At 34.7% G+C, this 12,043-nt stretch overlaps 1 non-coding gene across 1 annotated transcript; it reads left to right on the forward strand.

Moving 5' to 3' along the window:
• On the forward strand, positions 1 to 73 carry TRNAK-CUU. Its single transcript has one exon. It is a non-coding gene; the product is annotated as a tRNA-Lys (tRNA).
• The last annotated feature ends 11,970 nt before the right edge of the window (positions 74 to 12,043 follow it).

Genomic DNA, 12,043 nt, shown 5'->3' on the forward strand with positions numbered 1-12,043 from the left:
GCCCATCTAGCTCAGTTGGTAGAGCACAAGGCTCTTAACCTTGTGGTCGTGGGATCGAGTCCCACTGAGGGCAATTCATAACGGAGGTCTTTCACGGAAGTTGTTCTCAACCTGGTGTTGGGGGTAGCCTATTACCCTACCTCCCCTTACCCCGTTACATATGGGAATAGGTTCAGCTAATTTTTTTTCCGGTTCCTTCGTGATGAGGACACCTGGCTATCTAAGGATGATGCTGCTACTTTATGATGAGGAATTTTGATCAATGGATGACATTGTTCCTTCGTGATGAGGACATATAGCCATCTTTAAAGATATTTGAGATAACACATTTCCTTCGTGATGAGGACATCTGGTTATCTAATGATGATGCTTTTTCTTCGTGATGAGGAGTTCTGATCAGTGGATGACATTGTTTCTTCATGATGAGGACGTCTGGCCATTTGTAAAGATATTTGAGATAACACGATTCCTTCGTGATGAGGACATCTGGTTATCTAAGGATGATGTTGTTTCTTCGTGATGAGGAGTTCTGATCGGTGGATGACATTGTTCCTTCGTGGCCATCTTTAAGATATTTGAGATAGCTCGATTCTTTCGTGATGAGGACGTCTGGTTATCTAAGGATTATGTTGCTCCTTCGTGATGAGGAGTTATGATCAATGGATGACATTGTTCCTTCGTGATGTGAATGTCTGGCCATCTTTAAAGATATTTGAGATAACATGGTTCCTTCGTGATGAGGACGTCTGGTTATCTAAGGATGATGTTTTATAAGGATGTAAAATCTCTTATTGACTATCAAATCTCCAGATGTTATGCATCCTTAACGAAGAATCCAAGATTTTTTTCAAACATGAATCTTGAATTATAACACTCAAGCCGCCCTTTACAGGTTTTCAACTTGGGACCTCCTTTGGTTTCAAGATATCCTTTTCGGATTTTCATCTTAAACCCTCATTTTTTTAATCAGGCAAAATACCTTTTAACCGCATCAGAATTCACTGGGTGAGGTAATTCTGGCCCGTCCATCTCAGTGAGAACTAGAGCTCCTCTAGAAAAGGCTTTCTTTACAATATAAGGTCCTTCCCAATTCGGTATCCATTTTCCTCAGAAATCCTTTTGAATAGGTAAGATCTTTCTAAGTACGAGATCTCCTTCGTAAAATTCTCGGAGGTGAACTTTCATATCATGTGCTCGTATCATCCGCTTTTGGTACATCTGACCATGACAAATAGCTTTCAGTCTCTTTTCTTCAATCAAATTTAACTGGTCATATCTGGTTGTACCCATACTGCTTCATTTAGTTTTACCTCTGATAAAACTCGAAGTGAAGGAATTTCTACCTCAATATATAGGACAGCTTCCATTCCATAAGCTAACAAAAACGGAGTTACACCGGTCGATGTTCGTACTGAAGTTCTATAAGCCAACATAGCAAATGGTAGTTTCTCATGCCAATCCTTATAAGTTTCAGTCATCTTTTCTATAAGCCTCTTGATATTCTTATTAGCTGCCTCAACTGCTCCATTCATATTTGGGCGATAGGTAGTGGAATTATGATGCTTTATTTTGAATTGTTCACAAACCGATTTCATCATCTTGTTGTTTAAATTCAAAGCATTGTCAGAAATAATCCTTTCTGGTAGACCATATCGACAAATGATTTCCTTTTTCAAGAATTTACAGACTGTGGTCTGAGTGACATTTGCATAAGAAGATGTTTCTACCCATTTGGTAAAATAGTCTATTGCTACCAAAATGAAGCGATGACCATTTGAAGCTTTTGGAAAAATTTGTCCAATAACATCTATGCCCCACGTAGAAAATGGCCATGGAGCTGTCATCACGTGGAATGGATGAGGAGGGGTATGCATCATGTCTCCATAAATTTGACACTTGTGACATTTTTGGCCATAATTGATACAATCAATTTCCATAGCTGACCAATAGTAACCAAATCTCATAATTTGTCTAGCCATTGTATGCCCATTGGCATGGGTACCACATACTCTTTCATGCACCTCTTCGAGAATTATTTTGGCCTCTTTGGTGTCCACGCATCTCAATAAGACTTGATAGTTCTTTTATCATTCTAGGTTGCCTGTTCAGGATAATTCTGATATCTGATGTATTGCAAAATATCATAGTACCAGGGGTTCTCATCTTCTTCTTCTTCAATGTTAAAATAATGGGTTGGGTACTTATAAGCCTGCATTTCAATAGGCATCATGCTCGAATGCTCATCTACGTTGAATGCAGCTGCCAAGGTGGCCAAGACATCTTCCATCTAGTTATCTTCTCTAGGGAGGTAATTGAATGTTACTTATTCAAATTTTTTGATAAGTTCCACAATCATTTTACTATATTCTACAAGCTTGGGATCTTTTGTCTCTCATTCCCCTTGATTTGGTAAATTACTAGGGCTGAATCCCCATATACCTTAAGCATTTTTATCTTACGTTCAATGGCAGCTTTAAGACCCAGAACACATGCCTCATATTCAGCCATATTGTTTGTGCAATCAAAATTGAGTCGGCTAATAAAAGGATAATGTTCTCCATTTGGTGAAACCAAGATTGCCCCAATTTCATGCCCTAAAGCATTCGAAGCACCATCAAAATTCAACTTCCAATATTCATTAGTGGATGTAGTTGATTCTTCCACTGAGATTGCCATTAAATCTTTATCTGGGAAATCAAAACTAATTGACTCATAATCTTAAGTAACTCTACTTGCAATAAATTCAGCTATAACACTTCCTTTTACTGCTTTTTGATTTACATACTGAATATCAAATTCTGACAGCAAGATCTGTCAACGAGATAACCTTCCAGATAATGTAGGTACATTCATCATATACTTCAAAGGATCAAATTTGGATATAAGCCATATGGTGTGATATAACATATACTGTCTAAACCTTCGAGTGGCCCATACCAAAGCACAATATAATTTTTCAATTAGCGAGTATCTGGTTTCACAATCAATGAACTTCTTGCTGAGATAGTAAATTGCTCTCTTTTTTTTCTCAATTTGATCATGTTGTCCTAATACACACCCCTATTGAATTTTTCCAAACCGATAAATAGAGAATTAAGGGTTTGCCTGGAATAGGTGGTACTAAGATTGGGGTATTTGAAAAATATCTCTTAACTGCTTCAAAAGCTTCCTGAAAATCTTCACTCCATGCCCCATAATTATTCTTGCGAAGGAGACGAAAAATAGGATCACATTTCTCAGTTAACTGTGAGATGAATCGAGCTATATAATTCAATCTTCCCAAGAATCCTCAAACCTCTTTTTGTGTTTGTAGGGGTGGAAAATATTGAATAGCTTTGACTTTATCTGGATCTATTTCAATTCCTTTTTTGCTCACGAAAAACCCCAAAAGCTTTCCAGATGTCACCCCAAATGTTCACTTATTTGGGTTAAGCTTCAACTGGTATTTCCTTAATCTTTGGAAAAGCTTTCTCAAATTCTTGATATGTTCATCCTCTGACTTGGCTTTCACAATCATATCATCGACATAAACTTCTATTTCTTTATGTATCATGTCGTGAAATAACGTTACCATAGCCATTTGATATGTTGCTCCTGCATTATTCAGCCTAAATGGCATTACTTTATAGCAAAATGTTCCCCATATGGTAACAAATGTTGTTTTTTTCCATTTCGTCAGGGTACATTTTAATTTGATTGTAACCGGAGAAACCATCCATGAATGAGAACAAAGAATTTTTAGCAGTATTATCCACCAATATGTCTATGTGTGGCAAAGGAAAATTATCCTTCAGACTAGCTCTATTGAGATCTCGGTAGTCAACACACATACGAACTTTACCATCCTTCTTTGGTACAGGGACAATATTTGCTACCCACTCCGGGTACTGGGCCACTTTAAGAAACCCGACATCGAATTGCTTTTTTACTTCTTCCTTATTTTTTAGCAGCATTTCAGGTTTTATTCTTCTCAGCTTTTGTTGAACAGACTTATATTCTGGCTTTATTGGTAACTTGTGTACTACCATCTCTGTATCCAAACCTGGCATGTCTTAATATGACCAAGCAAATACACCATTATATTCTTGAAGCAAATTAATCAAATTCTGTCGTGCTTTATCAGATAAAGTAGTACCAATTTTCACGTTTTTATTATCCTCATCTGATCCCAAATTCAAGGTCTCAGTATGTTCCTCATGAGGCAGAATTTGCTTATCCTCTTTTTCCACCATTTTTAATAACTCAAAAGGTAAGTCTAATCTCTCATCATTATCACAACCCTCAACTTCCCCTTGACACATGGGCTGCTCAAAAATCAAATTTCGTGTCAGTGTCATCAATATCCATGTTATTGATATGTGAGTTCCTGAAAGGAAAATGAATAAGAGTATATATAAATATAATCATAAGAATGCATATAAAATATTTTCCATGTGAAATTAATTGGAATGCATATTTTATTGAAAAAGAAAAACACATAGTTTAACCCTTTACACAAAATAAACTATTGCCCCAGGGTATAAACAATAGAGGAAGTTCTTGTGTAGTACTATGAAAAAGACTTAAAAACTACAGGTAATTCCTCCATAGTCCAATTATTCAATTCAAAGTATGGTGGTGCGGGGTAAATGCCCATAGCTCTCTTTTCTTCAGATTCATCATTTGATATGACATTGATACTCAACTCTTTCAAAGCATCCACAACTATTAGCCCTTCGTTTTGCTGATATTCTTGGAACATATGTCCTCCAGACACAAAAGTATTACTCAACAGAGGAAAAGTCATTGGTTCCCAGCTGAGATCTTCTCCACCTAACTTTGCCTTCCTCATTTCCTGGCTCTTCCTAATGCTTCTCTGTTTGTCCCTTATAGTCGACTGATATCCCAAACCAAATCGATCTTTCTTAGTGATGGGAAAAACTGGATTAATTGGACCTTGCAAGTGACTTCCTAGCCCTTTTCCAGTTTTTGCTCCTTTCCCCAGGGTTAATTTAAGCTCCATCTTAGTACAATTTGAAATTATAGACTTGGGCATCCTTTGGCCTTTGGCCAAAAATATGGCATTAACAAACTCCAATGATCTAAAAGAGCATTCAATAGCTTTTTCATCTAATTCAATATATGGAGCAGCAGTAGAGACAGAAGCAATGATATATTCTTCAGTATTAAGACATATCAGTCTTCCATCTATCACAAATTTTAATTTTTTTTGAAGTGTAGATATAACTGCCCCTGCCTGGTGAATCCAAGGCCTCCCCAATAAGCAATTGTAAGTGGGTATAATATTCATCACAAGGAATTTCACTTCATATGTAGTTGGGCCAATAGTTAAAGGAATGTCAATCTTTCCTAATACTTCCCTTTTGGTTCCAACAAAAGCTCGAACAATGCTATGACTATTTCTCATGAGTGTGCTATCAACTGGTAGTTTCTTCAAAGTCACTAATGGCATTACATTTAAAGTTGATCCATTATCAACTAACACTCGAGATAGAATATGTCCTTTGCACTTAATCGTGAAATACAGGGCTTTAGGAATACCATTCATCCCAGAGGGGATTTTATCTTCAGAAAAAGAAATGAAATTGTCAGCCTGTATGTTTGCGACCAACCTATCCATCTTATTTGCCGATAATTCTTTTGGTACAAAAGTTTGATTTAACACTTTCAATAAGGCATTCCGATGTGCCTCAGAGCTTAATAAAAGTGCCAAGACTGATATACAAGAAGACAGCTTATGCAACTGTTCAACAATACTGTATTCACCATGTTTGAGAAATTTTAGAAATTATACAAATTCATTCTCAATTACTGGCTCGTTGATGACATGTTCATATTCTCTCAACTGCAGGTCAACATTTTTCCCTTTGTCACAACGGTAGCTTGCTTCTTAGGTTCTTTGGAATAACATCTTCCGCTTCGAGTAAAATATCCAACCTCATATACTTCATCCTTTTCTTTTACTATATCATCCATCTTATAACCATATTTACATGGCACTTGTTTGTCATCTTTATACAGAACGAAGATGGAGGTATTATAACCACTTTTGGAGTTATTTTCTCTGATACGCGAATCCTTGGTGTAATAATTAAAGGACAATCAGAATTGTAGATCCCTCTAGACGATCCCTCAGAGGCGCAAATATCCATTTCTTCTTCTTCTGGTACTTCCTTGAAAAACTCTATTTCTTTTTCATCCATCAACTTTTGTACCAAATCTCAGAAATTTGAACACTGTTGTATAACGTGTCCTTCACATTGGTGGTAATGACATGTATTTTCACTATTGAATTTTTCAACTGGAAAACTAGGCTTTAACAGACCAACATTGATCATTTGACTCCACACCCAACACATGGGTGATTCCACCTCACTGACTTCCAATATAATTTTTTTTCTTAATTGACAACATTGATTCCCATACCAGCGTGATTTAGAAATGGATTTTTGGCCACATTAGGCTGCTTATTGTCACCAAAATTTATGACATTCCTGTTTCTAAGACTTTGAACAAGTTTCTTAAATGACATGCAGTTTTCAATAGAGTGTCTATGGGCTCCTGCATGATATTCACATTGCAAGCTAGCATCGTACCATTTAGTGTATGGAGGTTGTATAGGTGATATATGATAAGGTGACACCACATGTTTATCATACAAGATATGAAACAATTCCTTGTAGGTCATAGGAATTGGATCAAAATGGGGCTTCTCTCTTTCATACTCTCTCTTATCCCTTGCCTGGCAGGGTTTTGTATAGATGATATTGTATCCTGAGGTCGAGACACCGTGATGTTATTGGATTCGTATTTCCTCACGTTATTTACCTCACTCTTTTTCTTTTTCATTAGTGGTTTCTTGCTAGATTCACCACTATCAAGTTTCCCACTCTTAACTGCCATTTCAATTATCTCACCAGCTGTGACTATGTCAGCAAAGCTCTTGAAGGAATTCCCTATAGGGTGAGTAGAAAAAGGATCTTTTAAAGTATTCACAAAAAGCACAATTGTCTCATCTCCTTCAATGGTGGATGTACTTGTACATCTATGTCCCTCCATCTCTGGGCATATTGTCTGAAGTTCTCATTGGATTTCTTTTTCATACTCTACAATACAAATCGATTGGGCCTTATATCTTTTACATGCTTATATTGTTCAAGAAAAGATTTTGCCAAATCTTTCCAAGATTTAATATGAGCTTTACTTAACTGGTTGTACCATCGAATAGCCGAAATTGTTATGCTTTCTTGGAAACAATGAATCAACAGTTTGTCATCCCCTATATAACCTTTCATTTTTCTGTAAAACATTGTGATATGAGCAGAGGGGCATTTCGTACCATCGAATTTTTCAAAATCAGGAATCTTGAACTTAGGCGGTAACACCAAATCAGACACCAAACTTAATTCTTTAGCCTCAATTCCATACATGCTAGGGTCCTCCTTTATAGTCCTAATTTCCTCTACTAATTGTTTCCATTTTTCAACATCATGTTTGGTTTGTTCTTTTTTACCCTCTTCATCAAGATCAGGAACATCTTCAGTTTGTTGTTGGTTTATAGAGGCATTAGGTAAGTTTATGTTTACTCTTCCTGACTGAGTAGCCATTCCTTGCTGGGCCTTAACATGAGGTGGTGTAAAGCCTGGAGGATACAAAGGTTCCTCAATAACTTTAGCTTTTTGACGATCTGCTCATGGTGTAAAACCCGGAGGGTGTAAAGGTTCTTCAGTAGTAGCAACAGCTAGAGTATTTTCTTGATCCATACTTCTTCCTTGTAACATACTTTCAAATTTCTTCATCATATCATTTTGGGCTTTCATCATTTGTTCATGCATTTCTTCCTGAACTTTCTTGAAGCTTTCTTGCATTTCCAGTTGAGTCCTTTCGAGTTGATCTATCTTATCATCCATTACTTTTTTTCGAGTACGATATGGTTGCTTGTAGGTGTCCAGTATTCTTCGAAAAAAGAAAAAAAAAACTTTTTTTGTTAATTTTAAGTTTTGAAAATGAATGCAAAAAAAATGCTAAATAAATAAATATAATAATGCAAATATAACAAAAATAAAATGAAAATGCATGTATGCAAAAAGGTGTTAATCAAGAGTGATCATCTTAAAACAGATTTCATTGAACACAAAAGTTTCAGTACATCAAACAAAACTTTACATATATGGGATAGATTTCATTCCTAACTTCTTAACATCCAAATTACCATTTGTTTAGAGCTTCTTTAAGATGTCATTCCTTAGCTGCGCCATATTTTGTTTGACCATAAAACTTTGTGCCCATATATGAAAACTTTTCAATTTGATGTCCACTCTTGAATCAATACCTTCTAATCATGTCATGATCATGCAATGCAAACAAAAGCAATTAATACAAACAAGTTAGAGCACAATAAAATGTATCTACAAAATATATAATAAAATGATTAGTACCAATTAATGGAAATAAAAGATTTTATTTATCACGTTATTTATATATAAATTCTAACCTCATTCTTTCTAGTTTCATGTTTTGTTTGGAAAAATTAACCTAACTGCATGATTTCTAGTTCACATGCATTTATTCCAAAAAAAATTAAAAGACAAAAGTAAGAGCTTATTTATCCTTTGTGTACACCTATAGACAGAGTTTTAGTATTGTCTTAGATTGGGTGAATTTCTATGGTTTATTATATGCAAGGTTTTGGATTTAAGAGTAAAGGTACTCGAATTGTCATTGTTGGTGCCCCCTTGGGCTACCAAACCCTCAATCCTAATCCATTACAGACTTAAGCGGATCGAGTTCAATTCGAGGGGACACATTTCTCTATGACTGACATAGAGAATAAATTCTCATGAAGACATAGACCCCGAAAACTACTTGCTAGGTCTGACATGGAGAATAAATTCTCACGAAGACGTCGCTTTCACTCCTACTTAAAAGGGAAAAGAGCTCGATTATAGAGCTTTTGTTTATGCAATGCACGTGTTGTGTGTGAGGATAAACTCTCAAACCTTGTCAAACAACCATTAAAAAATGAATCCTAATATCTGAAAATTAATCAAAAATAAATGTTAGTATATAAGGATAAAAAATAAAAAATAAAATAAAATGAATTGAAAGAAATAAAAAGAATTGTAAACTAAATAAATATGAATTCTCAATTTCTAACTTATAGAGACTGACCAGGGTCCCCAGCAGAGTCGCCAAGCTGTCGTAACCGATTTTCGCCCAGGCATGAATTTCCTTGGCGGAAAAATATGTGAATGAAATAAATGGGTTTTTAAGGAAATATTTTAGAGTCGCCATTAACCCTTTTGAGTTAGGTAGGTCGAATACCTCAAAAACACCTTTTAAGAGAGTTTTTAAGAAAACGTCAGTTAAAAGATAAATTGGTCTGCGTATAACCAAAATTCATTCTTTTTAGTAATAAAAAAGGATTCATGGTCAGTTACGTTTGGGGAAGGATTAGCACCCCCACAACGCCCAAAATTAGTACCCATTGATTATAAAATTGTCTCTGTTAGTGAAAGTCTAAGAATTCAAATATAAATTTAATTTATGATCTTATTATTTCAGATCCAATCAGATAATTCTAAAGAAAATGATTTTTATAAAACTGAAGTAAATATTTATATTTTGTAGTGTTTTATAAATATGGTATTTATTTATTTACAAATATCAGAAAATGACATCTAGTTACTTTAAGACATCCCTTTTATTTGATATAAAAAATAAATAAATATTAATAAGAATATAATAATTTTTCCTAAAAATTAATTTAAATAAAGTATATATATATATATATATATATATATATATATATATATATAAATATGACTAATAATTACCAATATATTCCCATGTTGAATACATTACTACATGTGCGTGACTAATAATAAAATATATTCTAATAAAGTAAATATATATTTTAAACAAAATCATCTTTGAATACATTACTACATGCTTAACTAATAATTTAAAAAGTCAAGAGTAGTTGAATAGCTTTAATAACATACTATTCTCATGTTGATTTTATTATCAATATATTTATATAATATAATTTTTATCACCTAACATATGTAATCAATAAATAAAACATTTAATATAAGTATTAATAGTAATTTAATCATAATTAATTATAAGGAATTAAAATAAAAATAATTAAAAATATAGGGGATAAAAATTAAAATACTAAATAAAAAATATTGAAAAATAGAGGAGCAATAATAAAATATAAAATAAAATAAAATAGTGACCAAAATAAAAGAAATTAAAAAATAATATTAATTTACAAAAATATATAAATTAATAGCCCTAATTCGAAATATAATAAAATATAGGTATTAACAGTGTAATTTATCCCTAAATAATATTCGAATTAAATTATAAATTATTAAAATCTAAGGGATTAAATCTAATATTTACCCTAAATATATATAAATACCAGCAGAGACTAAAATATAAATAAAATAAAATGCGAAGTCCAAATTAAAAGGCACATAAACATGATTTTAGTGACCAATTTGAAACTATTACAAATTTAAGGGACCATGGAAAGGGTTTTCTCATAATGAAATTATACAAACACTCCCTCCCAAAACAACGTAGTTTTAATTTGGGTATAAATAGGCCTTAAATGGCCATTTCAAGTTATTTTTCTTCATTTTTCTATTTTGCTTCTCTCTCTAAGGGAGAGAGAACCTCTCCCTAAGGAGAGCTAAGGAGAGAGAAGAGAAGCTCTCCATTCTCTATAAATTCCCTCACCGGATGGAGCTCCGACCACCGTTGGTCACTATTCACCGCGCGCTGGTTATTATTCTGATCACTATTCACGACCGAAAAAAATAAAAATACACCAAATCGTAGATCGAAACACCCTAAACCCGAAACCACCCTCCTTTTTTCCTGAAAGTCTTTCAATCAGCCTAGATCTAAGATTTTACCTTCGGTAAAATGGTTTCCGACGACTTTTGACCTTCGACAAAGTTATGCTTCTTCTCCCTTTTGTTTCTTTGCTTTTAAATGGCTACTGCTGGTTGTTCGTAGCTTTCTTTGTTGGTTGCTTCCTCCTTGCTCCCCCATCTTTCTTTGCAGGATTTCAATGCTTTTTATAGGCCTCGATGAGCCACTATTCTGCTGAACCCTTCAATGAGTCACCGGATCTACGATGGTGACTCACCGTAGCTTCGATGAGTTGTGCGGTCCTCTTTGCGTCTTCTGGAGCCTTAGGTGATGTGGCAGAATTTAGTTGGGGAACATAGCGGCAGAGTAGTTGGATGTAGGTGGCAGGGCAGTTGGATATAAGCGGCGGAGCAGTTGGAGGCAACACCAAAGTCTCCCTAGGGTTGGTAAACCCTAGGATTTCTGCTAGATTCATTCTGGGCCGTTGGATCTCTCTAGATCCAACGGCTGAGCTTGTTGGCTGCTAAAGAATCGATTTTTTGGATCGGATCTGGTCTTGTTGGGCCTGGATCATTTTTGGGCCTGACTCGGGTTGAACTTGTAAACGGGCCTCCGGGTCTTGATTTGTAAATATCTACTATAGTAAAATTTAGTATTTATTAATAATATTTATAGTAATAATACAATAATAATATATAAATAATAATATAAATAATAACGGGACGAAAATGACTGTATACACATAGACTTCGGAGCAACTTCCGACAAAATGGAGGTCGAATTCGAACTCACAACGTCGAGGCGAAGCGAACCATCCCATTTTGAGACCAAATGGTCACCCTCTACAACAGTCAACGGTTGCCGACGATGACATCCGATCATCTTATGTTTTTATTTTATTTTTTAATTATTTTATATTAAATAATAAAAAAAATGCCACGTTAGAGAAAAACAAAGAGTGAGCAAAATGATTTAATTTGTAAAGTTCAGTGAGCAAATTAGAAAAATTGAAAGTTCGGTGAGCAAAATAATAGAAAGTGTAAAGTAGAGTGAGGAACGGTGTAATTTACCCTTAAAAAATATCGAGGGTCTCAATTATGATTAGGCCCTTCCTTCATCCACCTGCTATGTTCAATGACTGAAAAAAGAAAAC

This window comes from Hibiscus syriacus, unplaced genomic scaffold (genome assembly GCF_006381635.1).
Source record: "Hibiscus syriacus cultivar Baekdansim isolate YM2019G1 unplaced genomic scaffold, ASM638163v2 tig00112383_pilon, whole genome shotgun sequence".
Lineage (NCBI taxonomy): Eukaryota > Viridiplantae > Streptophyta > Magnoliopsida > Malvales > Malvaceae > Hibiscus > Hibiscus syriacus.